The sequence below is a fragment of the Cupressus sempervirens genome, chromosome 1 (assembly GCF_028749045.1).
Source record: "Cupressus sempervirens isolate cs-2001-9-10 chromosome 1, ASM2874904v1, whole genome shotgun sequence".
Taxonomy (NCBI): domain Eukaryota; kingdom Viridiplantae; phylum Streptophyta; class Pinopsida; order Cupressales; family Cupressaceae; genus Cupressus; species Cupressus sempervirens.
The window spans coordinates 371,520,165-371,538,006 of record NC_143118.1 but is presented as its reverse complement, the minus strand read 5'-3'; positions in this window follow the sequence as shown (position 1 = coordinate 371,538,006).

Here is a 17,842-nt window from a genome sequence, read left to right as displayed (position 1 = left end):
ATCATTCTTTTATTGACTTGCCTTTCAAAGATTAGGTCATTTTCCAAGCTTTTGTTGATTTGTCTTTCAGTTCTTAAGTCACTCTGTAGACTTTCATTGATTTGCTGTTCAGTGTTTAAATCATTCCTTATTCTTTCATTTTGTGCTCTGAGAATCTTGATTTCTTCATTTGCATTAGAGATTTGGTCTATAAGATCTTCATGTTGATGGGATTGATTATGAATTTCATGACTTCTATCTTCCAATTCTTCTTGTGCTTTGTTTCTTTGTTCCAAAACTTCACATAGCCTGATTGACTGTATTTCTTGCTCTCTTTTAAACTTTCTTACCTCTTCTTGCAGAGATCCATTCTTTTCTAGAAGTTCTTTGATTGCTTTGTCAGCTTCTTCTGAATTACTTGATGGTAAGAAATCTTCAATCCTTTCTTCAACATAAAGATGGTCATTCATTTGTCTTGCAAGTTCCTTTCTTATTTTTAGGGATTGAGAAAGATGTTCCTTTGCTTCTTTGAGTTGAACCATGGCCATTTCTAGATCTAACTTTTCATTTTCTATAAATTTCTCTAGTCTGAATATCTCCATTGACTTTGATCTTTGCTCAAGCTGTCAAGCTTTGTCCTAAGAACCAAATAGCTCGGATACCAATTGTTGGAAATATTCAAAATATAACAAGTTACTGAGAGGGGAGGGGTGAATCAGTAACAATACAACTTTTAAGTTAATTCAGCATAAACTGAAAAATCATTCATTCACCTAATCTGATTCATGCAAGAGATAAATAAATATTCATAACACATATGCACAGAGATTTTGGTGACCCAGAAACCTTCCAAAATAGAAAGTAAAACTGGGGTGGGGATGAAACCCACAAAGCTTCTTTTCTACAGTAGGAAGTTAGTCGGTTAAGGCATACAATGATCACTTCTGGTGATCTACCCTATTAGGAGCAAAGAGGATTGCTAGATCCACCTTGTTAAAGGATTTAAAACATACTTTACAAGTATGCACTCTGTTAGGAGATTTATACAAAGACTATTAAGTCTACCTTGTTAGAGAATGTTTAGATGATTCACCTGTTAGGATGAACCAATCAGATCTACATATACCTTGATTAGATCCTTTGCAATGATCATCTCTTGTGATTGATGAAATCTTTACTGCACCTTGTGAACCTTGCTAATATACTGCTCTGCTGCTGAATTCACATCTGTCTCTTGTATCACAATATGTACATATTCATACATGTCTCTTATCCATTACAAAAATTACAAATCTTTATTATACACATATATACCATTTCAGTAATTATAGATGCAAGGTCGGCTGAACACAAGTAAACAAAATATAACTGAGTCGGCCAAATAGTAAAATAAACTCGAGTTCTTCAGACAAACTTGATGACCTTCTGATACACGACATCATCATGCACTCGATAGAGGTAGGGGCTCAGTTCATACTAGTCATACAACGTTGCCTGGAACTCGGTAACCATTGGTGACTCGGTAGATATAGTGTCACTCAGTAAAAACTAATTTCTTTGTTAACTGACTGAGCTTGGTTAACACTGAGTCCTTCTTCACTTGATCAATATTGAGTCCATCTTTACTCGGTTAACACTAAGTACATCTTCACTCGGTTAACACTACGTCCATCTTTACTTGGTTAACGCTGCTTCTATCTTTACTCGGTTAACACTCCACTCGGTTAACACTAAGTGCAACTTTACTCGGTTTGAATTGTGTCTTTGACACTCGGTTTGAACTATGTCTTCGACGCTCAGTTTGAACTGTGTCTTCGACGCTCGGTTTGAACTATATAATGAGTGTTGTCACTAATGGCAAATACCTTTATGCCAACAGATGCATCATGATAATAATTAGTAAAATAATTAATTACTATATGCCCAAATTTTAGCTTAAGTAAAATGGAGATAATAAGTGACTTAATAATTAAATCAATATGATTTAATTAATAAGAAAATACTTTATTACTCTAACACCCCCCTTAAGCTAAACTTAGCAAGTAGCCAAAAACCTAGAAACTACTATTAAAAGTAAATTTCGGTCCTGGCAACAAAGCCTGATGAGGTATTGAAGCACAACCAAATCTCTTAAAAGAGGAGAAATAGAGAAAAACACATGGGAAAAAACCTACCCCTAAAAGATATGGAAATAATGTTGAAAGCACTAGTGAAGTATTAAAGAAGCCTCAAAACTAGGGAATGTCCTAGAAGATAGGAATACAAGATGATCATGAAGGACACCAAGTTGAATCATGTAGAACCTGAAAAGCTCTGTCAAAAAGTAACTGGTGATCTGAATAACCTCCACTAAAATAGAACCTGACTAGGTAGAGAATACTATAATCTGCATTAAATTAGGAGGCATACAAAGGAAAATAATTGAACTCAAAGATACATATGACATGAAACACCAAAGCCTAAAGAGTTTATCAGTCAAACATGGAAGGTTGTAATCAAAGTAGAAATGAAAAGAAGAATGTCTATATGGTAAATGATCCATCTCATTGAAATGCATAGATACCTAGCCACTGCATCCGCCTAGCATATAGGAACAAATACTTAATAGATAGCTTACTCCATCAAACCAAGGATGAGAAACAATAGAAGAACCCCCCATAATGCAAACAAGCTTGAGGTGATAGGCAGCTGAGAAAGTGGGCCAAAAGAATTACATGTCAAGGAACCATAATCAATATGCACAAAAGAGTACATATGTGTGTACTAAGGTGATCAATCTCATACACATCATGTGGCTAATGTCATAGAAGAGAAACCCACTTAACAAAGGAAGATGGAAAACAAAGGCAAAACATCAATCCCCCATGGCACTTTAATCAAAGTATTGCATGTACAATAAGGTACATGATATGGTGAATCCTAAGAATATTATAATCTACATAGTGTCCTTAGATGACACTGCTAGAATCAAAAGGCAATACAAGACAAACCAATTGAAATGAAAATACAGATGCAATAGGACACTTTATCTTAGTGTGTTTGCAAGAATGCATCCAAATGGTGTCTAAATAGACTAGAAGAGACATAAGGATGATACAAAATATAGTTCAACCCATGATGAATCATCTAAAGCAACAAAATTGATCCCTAGACCTGAAACAACCAAGATATCCACCAAAATGCAAAAATGCAAAAAACTATATAGAATGTGCTTGGAGAAGAAACTAGAAAAATAACCAGCATCATGACCTTTCCAATGGTATAAAGAATTCTCAATTTGGAGATCGGATACTCAAGATATGTCCTAGAGTGCAAAATATAATCCCTAACTTTGAGTACATAAACTAGAAACCAAACAACATCAAAAGTCCACATAAATAGTATCATCATGACAAGCTCAAAATAAGCTTTCTAATGATATCTTATTTGCAAAAAATAGAGTCCAGATGAGGAATTTACAGCCTAAAAACCACGGGCAGGTCAAAAAACAGTTGTGAAGGGAAAAATAAAAAATCATCCCCTTGGGATCCATACCAAAATGCCTTAGAAAGCATACCCACCAATACCAAAAAATGCCTTAGTAAGTGTGTCATCTCCATACCAAAATTACCCCGAGAAATGTGTCAATTTTGTACAAGAAACTATCTCAATTTCCTTGCCAACAAATCTCAATTTTTGTACCAAGGAACCTTGATTTTCATGCCAAAAAATCTCAATTTTTGTGCCAAAAACTTTGAATCCTGTGCCAAAAAATCATTAAATCATTGCCTAAAGAAACATGCCAAATCTTGGATCAATATTATTTGCCTCAAATACCAACTTTATCCAAATTGAACTAATTTTATATGAAAATAAGGCTTTTGGGGTGCTTTGAGCTCAATGGTGAGGTCCATTTGGGCTCAAAGCACACCTAAAAAAGGCAACCTCTAGATCCAATACAAAAAGAAATCTAGAAAATGAATCCCTTAAGAAAAAGAACATATCTAAAAACAAAGCCAAACCTCTCATAAACAAAGTAGGGACATGAAGATCTAGAGCTCTAATACCATGTTGAAGTTGATGAAATATCAACCTCACAACTCCCAAGAATCGTGAAAACAACTATCACAGAAAGAAAGAAGCAAAAGCTATGGAGGCTAGAATTCCTATATTCATAGATGAGACATTCTTGATGAGCAAAAAGAAAGATTGTTACTATCAAAAGTGAATGAATGTTAATTACAAAGAGAGATCATCCTTATAAAGGAGATCAAAACCTTAACAAGCGAAACCTAGGTTGCATGATAATCATTAATAAAAGAATTAATTATATGTCCAAAGTTTAGCTTAAGTAAACTAGAGATAATAAGTGACTTAATAATTATATTAATATAATTTAATTAATAAGAAAAAAATTATTACTCTAACAATTGACCTTATTCAAGTTGATGTGAATGCAAATGATATTTCTAATTGAGCAACATATTACTATTATTCAAGAAAAGTGAGATTCTACTAATATGAATGTAACTAAAATTTTTGATTGAGCATCATATTATTTTTCTTCAAGAATTTATTTCTAGCTATAGAACAACAGTTAGAGCTACCATTTCTTGAGCAAATAAGTTGCTTTTTTTGCAAAGATTACCCAATCCATCACTTGTGGCTATCGTCCCTTCATCCTATTTATTAGGTGTCATGGAAAGTTATTGAACCACATTCATACCATTAGACACTTATGCATCCATCCCTTGGTTTCCACTTACTTCAAGGTTGTCTTTTTAATCTAGTTCTAAATCCATGAAGTTGGGCTCTTGAACTGCTATTTGAACCTGTGCCACATATATAGTTTTGGATCTTGTTCTAGGAGCCATGGGATGGACTGATGGTACCTTGGTGACTGATTCAAGCAAGGTTGCCACCTTTTTCTTCTTGACTAAGGAAATGCTACTTGCATCATTCGACAAAATGGGAACGTCAAAAGGTGAGGATTTCCATAAAGAAACACTCTTTTTAGCAATTTCCATTTGCATTGAACTAGTTAGTTTGTGTCTTTTCCCTTGCAACCAATTATCAGTGCATTCTAATATGAGCCTATACCAAAGACTTATATCATCTTCTTCTTCTCAACTCCAGTCAATTTTAGGGAGGGCTTGTTCACTTATTTCTTTATATCTTGGTTCAATAACATATTAACTCTCTTCAACTAGTCCCTCAGTATTGAGTTTCAACTCTAGTTCTTTGATTTGGGGAATTGTTTGCCATAAGTGATCCCTTTTTATGACCTCTTATTCATTGCTGCAATCTTCCCACATGTCTTCAATGTGAGGTAGTGATTGTATTTGATCTCCTAGGCCAAACACTAGTTTTGCAAAGTTCTTATTATCAAAATTCCTTCTTTCATGATAGAACCCTAAAATGAGATTCAACAAATCACTTCCAACCGTTGAGGCATTAATCATATTATTACAATCTATGGAACCTAGTTTAATGGGGAACACAAATTGCCCATTTTCTTCAAGGAGATTGTCCTTGATCACATAAAATATTTGTCTACAAACTTCAACAAGAACAAAATAGTCCAGTGCATACCTCAACAACCCAAGTGGTTCCTCCTCAAACCCCCCTATCCTTATGTAAGTGAACCTAGGGAATTACATGTAGAAGCTTTCATAGTTTTTGGACTAAATTTTGGGCTTCTGAAGACATCCTTTACATCGAGGTTATAATGAGGTTGAGGTACAAATTTTCTAAGAAGACATCATGTATTTTTTGGAAATCCTCCAACACCCTATCTTTTCTTAGCAAAGGGCAATATTGGTACACTGTGATGTCTTCGCTCCATGGTTCATGAGGAATTATGGTGAGATTACACATGCATGCAAGACAATATGTTAAATAGGAGAACATGTAGAATTTTTTCCCAGTAGCTTATGAATGTTTAAGTCGATTCCTTAATGAACTACCTATCAATTCAGCCCAATCAAGGAATTATGTACCAGTCAAAAGAATATCTATATCATTGAACATCCAATCTTCAAAAACAAGGACATCAGTTGAACCGTTAACTCTATACAACAAAACTACTAGGTCATGTAAGTGAGGCTTCATATGGTCTTTAGTTAACACCTTTGGTAGCCTTGAACCTCCTCTGTAGAAGGTTTCAGTCCATTTTTTGGCTGTCTAATTACGATTCTTTCAAGGGTGCTCTCAAAATTGAATGAGGGATTGAGTAGGACTGAAAGTAGCAAAGGTTGACTCGAGTAATTTGAAGACTAATGTGATAGTCTTCCTAGAAATTAACAAAAGGGTATCACCGTTGTTCTTTACTATGCTCTTGTACTTGACATCATAATGGTTGAGACAATATTGAAGTAACTTTGGGATTATTAAGGCATGAGAAAAGGTAGTGGCTTCAAGGATCCCACTTATCAAGACTTCAGGACATCCTTTAATCTCTTATTGTCCCAAAAATTTCTCTTGGAGCTTTTCCATTTTGACCACTATTATATTTGTATAAAAAATTATAGGTCACTGACATTCTAGACTAGAAGTATTCCCAAAGAAATGCATAATAGACTTCACACTTACAACAAGGACAAACATTCCCCAAGTTATTTCTTCCTGAAGAAAAATAACATAAAAAGAACAAAAAGAAAGCTTTTAACCCATACTTACAAACATTCAAAAACTAGAAACACTTCCTTTTCTCTATCCACTGCTTTACCTTTGATTTTACAAACTAGAATAAGAATAAGCTTCAAATGGGTTCTAAAATGATTTGCATACCTTGAAAGTACCACTAAATATTCAAGCCTTAATGATGCTATAATCCTAGTGCAGAATACATGCTTTAATAAATTATGATGTTCTTTCATTATATGATCACTTGAGAAAATTGTCCCAATCATCATTAATATCCCTCTAACAATTTAGATTTAGCTTTCATTTGAATATTTGGCTTTTCCACTTGCACTTCCAAGTCATCATCCATACTGGATGGTACTAATATCAAGACAACCTTTCCATCATTATTAGGATGTCACTTTTCACATTTTAAAGGTAGTTATCCCATCAATCATTGATCTTACTTCTCAGCATTGTTTTTCAACATTGGAACTTGTTTGAACCTCTTTGAACCTTAGTACAAAGTGGTTCAAAGTGGTTCGGATACAACCTGCAATTCATTGGTATGTCTCACTTGCAAAACAAGTATTACTCCAAAAATATTCAATGGAACTAGTTTGAACTCTGTTGAACTTTGGTACAAAGGGGTTCATGTTGATTCAAAAGACTTGATCATAGGTATTTTATAGTTGATTTAGTCATATACACCTAGAACGACACAAAGATCTTTGAAGGGATCAATATAACTCATGAAGGGCACAGTCGATGGAGTGAGATGAAAAAGAGATGGAATGATAAGGGTTTGAAAACTCTAACTTTGAAAAGAAAAATTAAAGTGAAGATGTATATAAATGGCATCTCAAAATTTAGACTAATAGTATCTTAGCATGTCCTAGGACCTATTCTATATATTAGGTTTTATTTATACATATGATGACCCATTGTAGAACTTGAGTGCCTTTTAAACATGCAAGGATTCCTTTCAACCAACTATGACACCCATGACTCCTTAAGGAATTATATGACCCATATCTAGCTCTTGTGACATTTTGAGACCCCCTATGACCCCTAAGACCAACTAATTTATCTTAGCATGTCCTAGGACCTAATGTATTATTTAGATACCTCTAAGACATGTACTAGGATCCCTTTTTACCACTTATGACACATATGACTCCTAAAGACATTCTAGGACCCTTATCCATCCCTTATGACATGTTAAGACCCCTAGGATTCTTAAGACCCATTAACATATCTTAACATGTCCTAGGATTCATTCACATATATTAATCTTCATTAATACATATAAGGAGCTAATTTAGCACTCAGGTACATTTAAGACATGTAACAAGATCCCTTTCAACCACTTCTGACACCTATGACCCCTTAAGGCCTTATGGGAACCTTATCCATCCTTTATGACATGTTAAGAACCCCTAGGATCTCCTACAACCCCTAGGACCCATTAATGTATCTTAGCATGTCCTAGGACACATTCATGTATCTTGGCATGTCCTAAGACCCATTAATGTATCTTAGGTTTCATTAATACACATGAGAACCCAATGTAGAAATCAAGTAACCTTAAGGCATACTAGGATCTATCTCTACCACATGGCACATTCTAAGATACATGTGGCACATATAATATAGATAACATATATGAACCATATTGCACATATATAACATATGTCATTAAAATATACATGACCCTTAGACCCACTTATGAGACATATGAACCCTTAAAAACCTCAAGACCTATAAAGGATAAATGTAATAGATAATGTTCTTTTGTCATAGCTAAGAACCCATTGTAGAATTTAAGTACTCTTAAGGCATACTAGGATCTCTTTCTACCACGTATGACAACTATGACCCCTTAAGGCATTCTAAGACACATGTGCCACATATAATATAGATAAAATATATGAACCATATTGCACATGCATAACACATGTCATTAACATATGCATGACCCTTAGACCCGCTTAGACACATATGAACTGTTAACAACCTCAAGACCCATAAAGGATAAATGTAATAGATAATGTTCTTTTGTCATAGCTGAGCTTGTTCCCTTCCCCTCTATGTCTAACTCTATTAGATTTCCTATGGTTTTCTTTGATTACAAACTCAAAATGGTATGCTATAAAATTTCATTCTTTCAAACTAAATTGCATTATGTGTCACTTAAACGAGTCCTCATCTATTTAATATTATATTTGAGGTTTCTTCTAGAACTCTCGTTATAGGATCTAGAAAGTCAATTTGGATTTCTTTTTCTCAATCAAAAATTGGGTCTTTATTAATTATGGTCGATGGACCCCCAGAAGGATTACAATATGTACTTCCTTCATTGTATTTTTTACATACTAGAATTGAGGATAGCAACACATACAAAGACACCATCCTACATGACCAAGTAAATTGATGATTTTTTTAATGGCACAATAAACCCTATCCTTCCTTATACTAGAAGTATGCTCTTACACAATTAAACATTATGAACAAGATCATGTAAGAATACTCTATTGTGTGTTCAATAATCATGTATGTTCAATAGTTATATATATTGAAAATACATATATGTTCAAGTGGTGATGTAATTGTATATTAATGCACTTTATATTTTATTTTATTTTATTCTTGATTATTCTCCTTATTTATTCTATATATTTATTATTATCCTTGAAATACAATTTAAAAAGTTTAAAAAATATTCCATCTTACATTTCAAGTACTAATGAAGGTGGAAGTGAATATTGTATATTAATATTTTGTAGCAATTCACAATCTTTCAAGTTAATATGTATGAATGGTAGCTTTATGTTTTGAACAAAGGTAGACTAAATCTTATATTGGTATGTGATATAAAATAATCTAGGCTTGACAAAAGTAGGTTCAAGTTTGCTAAAAAATTATTTAGCTATGATCATAAAACTTATAGACAAAATTATCACTTTTTATATTGAATTATTTTAACTATATTTAACATTCATCATTTTAATATTCTATTATTTTTCATATAGTAATGACAATATATAGATGAAGACATATAAAAAATACACATATTATTCAAGATTCCTGAATAATCTATAGTACTATGTTAACCAGAGATTAATAACACTTAACTGAATATATTGGTTTCCGATAAGAATTTCTTAGCCCTATTAATGTACCTTAAAATATCATGTATGGTCTAGACAAAGTGGAGTTTCAGATGAGATGTAAAAAGTGTTGCATAAAGCCAATATGGACCATGCCAGCATAATCTTGTTAACAAAAACATATCCAAAGTAGTATACTTATATAAAAACGGATCAAATTATTCGTCATAATTATACTTTTCATTTTGTTATGAATTTTTATTTGGTCCTAATTCCAAATATATTCTCATCAACTTTACAAGGACCCAAACTATTACCTTGAGAGGTAGAATATTTTACAGTTAGATGTCGAGTACATAATGATTTCTACAATACATTTTACAATCACTCAAGAATATAACTATCTACAAAATATTTTTCAGCGTCAATATATAGAAATATACGTAAGCTATAGTTTTAACTATCTCTTCTAAATGAAGACTATTTGCCACAAATAACTAGAAACAAATTAATTCATGAAAAACATTAGCCAAAAGATTCATTTCATTTATAGTAAATCGTATGCACGTATGGGACTGCATATCTTCAGCATCTGATAAAATAGATAAACATTTAAAGCAACTGTGTCAGTTGATACAGAGCTGTCAGATGAGACAAAACCTTACATTTTAAAATCTGAAGGTGCAGACCCATCATTAAGGAGACCAAGAATCTTAGATTTATTGATATGAATACTTGGAACCAATCCACCGAGACTAATCACTCATAAAACTTTGCATCATTTGGCAACACAGAGACCTCAGATTGTACTATTAAAGAAGGAGAAGAAGAGAACTATCCCTTCTTCATTCGATGATGAATCAAACTTGAGATTCCTGTAGGTATCAGATCTTAAAACCATAATTACAAGGACCTGATCAAACATACATTGAAAATCATAAAATAGTTTCATATATTCATAAATCTAATTCTAAATGATCACTTCACACAGATAGATACCTATTTAACTTCACACAGATAGATACCTATTAATTTAAAGGACATTCTCAAACCAAAAAATTAAGCCGGAAAAAATAAGTCAATTTTAACTATTTAACACTTCTAATTTAGAAATAAAGCTTAATATGATGTTTCCTTAATGTATGATGTTTCCTGATCTAAAAAGCCTTATAGGAAAAAACTTTGCTCTAAATCAGGGACTACCCGCGTAAATAGGATGTGTGGCAGATAGGACATGTCCTTCCCTTGCTTTCACCCCACCTGCGGATACACTCCTCGTGATATCTGCTTCTACAACAATCAATTCGCGCAATTTTCTCCTCTTCCTTAAATTCAATAAGACATATCACACACTCTGGTATCTCTTCCTTGTGCCCGCGCCTGTAATTAATCACCATCATCAAAACGCTACGAAGAGGAAGAGACACGTCAGGCGCTATTTCTTCTTTCTTCTCCTGGATGAAGATGATATAAATTGCCACCATCATCACAATTATATACCCACTTATGACAAAGGGCGTGCGGAAAACAGGCAGAAAAATGTAAAGAAGTGGGAATAGTAAAAACCCCACCAGAGCCCAAGAAATCTGGAGCCATATGATGAGACTGTCGCGCCTCATACTGTTGAAGATCTTACGGATATAAAAACTGGAAATGTTTCAACAAGGTCTGAAATTGGATATAGAAAATATACGCTGGATTCCTGTCACTGCGCCATTTGTATCACTATGTCCACATTCAGTTTTGGTTAGGAAGTTAGGTGATGGGATTTCCAAGAATAGTAAGAAGGAAGAAGCGGAGAGTCACATAAAAGACACGGAATTTTTTTGTCTATGTCGAGATAATCGGAGTAAAGACACCCTTTCCCCACTAAAATACATAGAAGGGATTACCTCGAGCTCAGCTGAACATAAAAAATTGTTTCCTCGCTTTAAACAGCTAGGTATACCTATCTGGCATTGTTGTCCATTGCGCTCTCTTGTTTGGTAGCTTGAAAGATAATTTGCATGAAATAGGTTTTCTTAGATTATAGAAATGAGAAACTGTTTTGGGTATAAAAGACAAGAATTAAATTGCTGAAAGGAATCTCAATATTAAATTCTTCTATTTATTTGACTTATATAAGAAGATAAATAGTAAGATAGAGATAATTGATTTTTTCAATAAGGTGAAATAGTTTATTGGACGAAGAAGGTAGATTCTTCTCAATTCCTATGTATTGATTAAAAAAGGTAAGAAGAGGATCCTGAACCCAGATATAACAAAGTAAAGGTCATCTCTGCATTGGGCCATAACAGCCATGTAGCAGAGAAGCAAACTCTAACCCCAGTGACTAGAGTCCCACCCATAACTTTTAGAATCACAAATTAATCAAAACATGCCATGTTCTTCGAATAGTTTAAGCCATCCAAACCTAAACCTAACATAAGTCTAAACTGAAAACTACTAAACTTACAAACCAAAATAAAGATCTTGCTACCCCAATAGCAGTGGGGATTAAAATGGGACAATCTTTTATTGATATGTTAGAAACAAAATAAATTGTTCTTTCTCTTTAAAAGATTAGAAAACAACACCTTTTGGTACATATATATAAAGAATAAGTGTATACTTTCTAGATTATTTGCAAATAAATAAATAAAATTAGCATATTGTAGCTTTAGATATTTAGGTAGCTCACGAGTGTCGAAATGAGAATTATGATGAGGGCTTGAAAATATTATTATTTTTATTTGTAAATGAATTTTTTTATTGCATAAAACTAGTTCATTTATGTAATCTACTTTATAAAATTGCATTTAAGATTATAGGTTCACAATCTAAGAGGTTTTCTTAATGTAATACTGTAGTTTTCTAGAGAATAAATAGATTTTATATTATTGTAGAAGAAAGGTTCCTTCAAAATTGTTATCTTACAAGTTTTCGTTTATGTACTTGTTAGCTTACAAGTTTTCATTTATGTGCTTGTTATCTTACAAGTTTTCATTTATGTGCTTCTTATCTTACAAGTTTTCATTTATGTACTTGTTATCTTATGAGTTTTCATTTCAGTGGTATTGTTTGAATTCTCATATGAGTTCTCTATAGCCAAAAAAAAACTTCAACAATAACACCAACTTCCACATTTTTGTTTTACTTGAAATGGTTAAGGTTTCAAGGATAAACTTACATATACAAGTGACATCATAAAAGCTATAAGCTCATCAAATTATTCCTGTTTTAAGAAATTGGTGCAAGAGCACCCTGACCATCTCCATGAAATTTTGAGGCATAGTTAGTGTGTTTTGAGTCATGATAGATTAGGGAATTAGTTATTTCAATTAGTTGTTCAATTAAGGTCATGTTGACCAAGGTTACATTTTAAATCAATGTGGGTCAAAGTGAGTCAAAGTCCATAAATGTGGAAAATGTCATGTAAGGTCATAGATGGAGTGTTAAAATGTCATTATAACCTGTTGGACCCATTTTAGGTGCCAAGAAAGCATGTAAGAACATAAAATGAAAAAATGTAAGAAAAAGTGTAAAAGTTGCTATGTTCTCAAAAATGTTGCTAACAACATTTTGCAACATGACAAGTTTTGGAAGATAAAAGGTCATCCATCTTGAACAATCTTTTAGAGGAGGTGAAAGGTCATGTTATTATATAAATAATACATTCTCGTGCAGAAAATGGAGGAAGAGATGCAGAGAAAAAAAATGCAGAGTATGGTGTATAATTTTTGTATAATAAAAGTTTATTTTTGTTTTGTGAAAATCTGCTTATACACTAGTCTTTGACTATTGTCCTAACATCCTCTCCCTTACTTTGTGGATATGGTGATTCTTAAACTTCCATATAAATGTTAATGAAGTTAGGATCAATACTAGTGTTGCATGTATGCCTAAGATCACTTGTTATGGGTATAGTTCTCTATATTCACAGATTGAGTAGTAAACTACATGTATCTTTAGGTTAAATGATCACAATAGCTGCATATTATCATTATATAAAGTTGAGGAAGATTTAAAGGTTCCCTTTGGTTGTTTTAGATTACCATCTTATAAGTTGACACCATACCTTTGTTTCTTATTGTTGGTGTAAATAATTATTCACTATTTACACTTACTTAAGTTTACTTAGTTTAATGCATTATTTTATTATTTATTTATTAGCCACTTAGGAGTATGCGTACTCTTGTGAGTTGTCATGTTGACAACATAGGAGTTCACACCTCTTTTATGCATATGGTATCTACAACATAGGAGTTAGCACACTAATTAAGCACATGGTGTTTACAACATCTCCACTTGAGATACACCTTGTCATTCTTCTCCTATCATCTAGAATGATGGATAAGATGTGTGCTTAGTCGTCATGCTTATCTTAACTCCTGGTTCTTTCTAGAGACATTCTAGGTGCTTCCTGAGAGGCCTTTATAAATAGGCACTCCTAGTGTGTTTGAACATCTAAAAACATAGTGATGTATCAAGACATGCTATGATATATTGATCATACTCTTTTTGGTCTATAGTTCTGCTTGTGTTCGAGTTCTATGATCTTGGGTGAATCTTATCCTAAGGAGAATTCTTACATGGTATTAGAGCTATACTAAATTCTTACATGGTATCAAAGCTCTTGGAGAATCTCTCTTCACATAATCATTCGAGACCATCTTCTTGCTTCTACACCTTGGCCCGAATCTAGATCATAGAAATTGGGAGCATCTAGACCATATCTAACCTCATCGTTATGTCTGGAATGCTAATTCAGTAAAAATCAGCTATAAAGTTGCCTACCCTAGGCCAAAGTCAATTGTGAGGCAAAATTTTTTGCAAACTAGCACCTGAAGGACCAATTTGCAGAATTGCTATGATCATTTTAGATCTGTACATTTAATTTTCAGATCTGTATTTTTTTCATCTACATCTCTTCTATGTTTTTTAGACTAGCATTATTTTTCAAAAAAAATTTGGCTATCGGGCCATAGGAGAGAATTTTTGCAGGTGAAGATTGGTGCTTGCTTGTGCAAATCAGATATTTGCATCACATTTAAAAGGTCAAAAAATCCCCAAATTAGATTTTTTTTATTGCACATTTGAGGCAAAATCTAGTGTAATTTCATTTTTGGAGGTGCAATGGCAACAATTCAGAAAAAATAACAATAGAGGTGATTTTCAAACAATGATATCTCCCTCATACGGACTCCTTTTTGCGAGAATTTTTTTTTTATTTTGGGGTAGGATTTCGTGATCTACACATTGGTGTAGGAAGTTTGATATCTCTATTCTAAAATAATTTTGCAACTCGCAAATCCTAATTTTTGCCACTTAAAATGCTTAGTACGGGCTCATCTGGATACATAATCAAGTTTCATTTTTTTTTAAGTGCATTTTTTTGTCTACTTTCTAGATCTATAATCATATTATAGATTCTATGGACATAAATACTACTTTCAGAAATAGGCCCTAAATTGGCATGTGGCTATCGTACTAAGTGCCAAATCATACATTAAGGGGGGTTTCTTTGAAACTCTTTTTCATTTTGGGGGTTACATTGATTAGTCCATCATGGAAGAGGAAGATTTAATTATCTTGATACCAAACAACTACCAAGAATGGAGTCAATTGGTTATCCCATATCTTAGTCAACATAATGCACTAACATATGTGAGAGGGCTTTTATACAATGAGGACACATGTTCCATCCTTTGTCATGCACTCTTTATCTTTATGGATATGGAGGTTATGGATTCACTTGATGACTTGAAGTCAAAAGATTTATATGATATTTGGATCTATGTTTGGGAGCTTTATGGAGATCCACAAATTCCTTCATTCTCCAAAGATCTAATACCTCCAATTGCAGTTGCATCCTCTTTAGATGAGATCACACCTCTTGATGCTCTTGTTGCTCCTACTGATCCAGTTCCAACCACAGATGCTTTGAAATCAGTGTAGGAGGACCCTTTATGTCTTCCTACTTTACCTTCATGCGATAACTTCCTTCCCACCATTGCAACTTGTTCATGGAGTCTCACATTGAAGATGTGGGAGACATCCTAGATGATATTCATCTTTGTTTTAAGGCTAATTCTTCATCTATTGTTGTAGTGAAAGATTCATGTACTTTACCACAGCAGGGTACACTTTGTCTTACAATTCTTGCCTCAGGTGATGACTTCTTAACTAACATTTCAGGTTTATTTTTGGAGTCACACATGGCAAATTTGGGAGACTTCTTTGATGATATTCCACTTCTCTTTGATGAGGCAGATCCTTCTCTGGTTGTTACGAGGGCTCACTTTGACCCTCATGTCCATTCTCTACATGATTAGCCTTTACAAGCTAGTGTGATTGTGGATCCTTATGTACTATAATTTTTGGAGGTCTCTTGGTCATTTGAGGAGACATATTGTTCTTTGAAACAGGTTCTATAGAAATCCTTTCTAGATCTGCTCTTCTTCTTAGCAATTTTGGAAGGAGCCACCAACAGTATTGACATAGGGACAGTTGAGCAAGTTTCAGAGACACTTTTCATCATCAAGATTCTTTCCAGTCATAGGGGAAGCATCTCACCTATACCTCTGCCATTGTTTCTCCCAAAGGGGAGGAACATCATTTAGTGGTCATGAATCAACTTCTACATTGGAGCATTTCTCATTGATTAGCACACTACTTTTGGGTGGGAACTACCTTTTCTTTTTCTTCTTCTTCTTTATGGGGGGGACTTTTTCCTCTTAAGGGATTTTGTCCTTCCACTTCTCACTTGTATATATTCCATGTTTGTCATAATGGGGGGGTCTTGATTACTCCATCCATCCATGCATCTCTTTTCATCTCTCTTTTTGAGGGAGGGTTTTTCCCATGAGGTTTTCCTCTTTCTCCACTTTATGAGAGATTTCATTTCATTATGTACATGGGTAGCTAAAATGGCCTAGTAGCCAAAACCCATCATACATTTCATCCTAGTTTTCATAAGCTTAATGGCATTCCCCTAAGTTACACTTAAGGGGGGGTGTTGGTGTAAATAATTATTCACTATTTACACTTACTTAAGTCTACTTAGGTTAATGATGTAGAAAATGATGAATAACTAGGACCAAAGGCTCACCCAACTATCCAAACCACCCTGGAAGAGTTAACACAACAGAAGCAAACACAAGGAACAACAACCAAAGGAGGAGGAAGAAAGAAATACTTTTATTGATTCATCAAAATATCATCATACATGCCTAGCTATAAGGCCTTCTAGGTTACAACCAACTACAAATAGATACAATCTAGACAACCAACTTCAAGTTTGCATCTTCTACGTGATCCTTTTCTAAAACTTGCCTAACTCTAAGCCTAAACACTCTATATATACTTGCCAAAATGGCTTATAGATTATTCTAAAACATTACATAATAAAAAGGCCAACCCAACAATGGTCTAGATACATCCCAAGAAAAAATCTTAACATGAATATCTCAATCAAAATAAATCCCAGAAGTCGACTTGCAGAAATCACATCCAAAACCTGACACTTGGCATTCACTGGATAACTTAGCATCAACTGGAAACTGGCAACTCGGCATCAACTGGAAACTAGCAACTCGGCATGTACCAAAAAAATGAACAAAAGTGCAAGATTACAAGGAAACCCAAGATACTCCTACATTAGACAACCAAGGTTAGAGAAATGATTCCCCTAAATCATGCAAGTCTCACAACCTAAGCTGAATCCAACTCAAATTGAGAAATCCATGTAGCATCATCAACTGGTCTATTCTTCCACTTCACTAAATATTCATAGTAGTCTTTTCCTCTTGTACTTTTACCAACTCTTTGATCCAATATCTATTCAACTTTTTCAACCTACTTCTTAGGGTAATCTTCTTGTACAACAACTTCATCATCCAACTCATGATACTTATACAAATCAACAATATTGAATATAGGAGATATATCCATGTCATTAGGTAACTCAACTTCATAAGCATTACCATTGTCAAACTTCTTCAAGATCTTACAAGGTCCAAATTTCTTCATCTTCAACTTATTGTATGTTCCAACTGGGAATCTTCCTTTCTTCAAATGAACCATCACCTCATCACCAACTTAAAAATCATGGTGTCTTCTAGACTGATCAGCATTTTCCTTGTACTTATGATTACTTTGTTCCAACCACA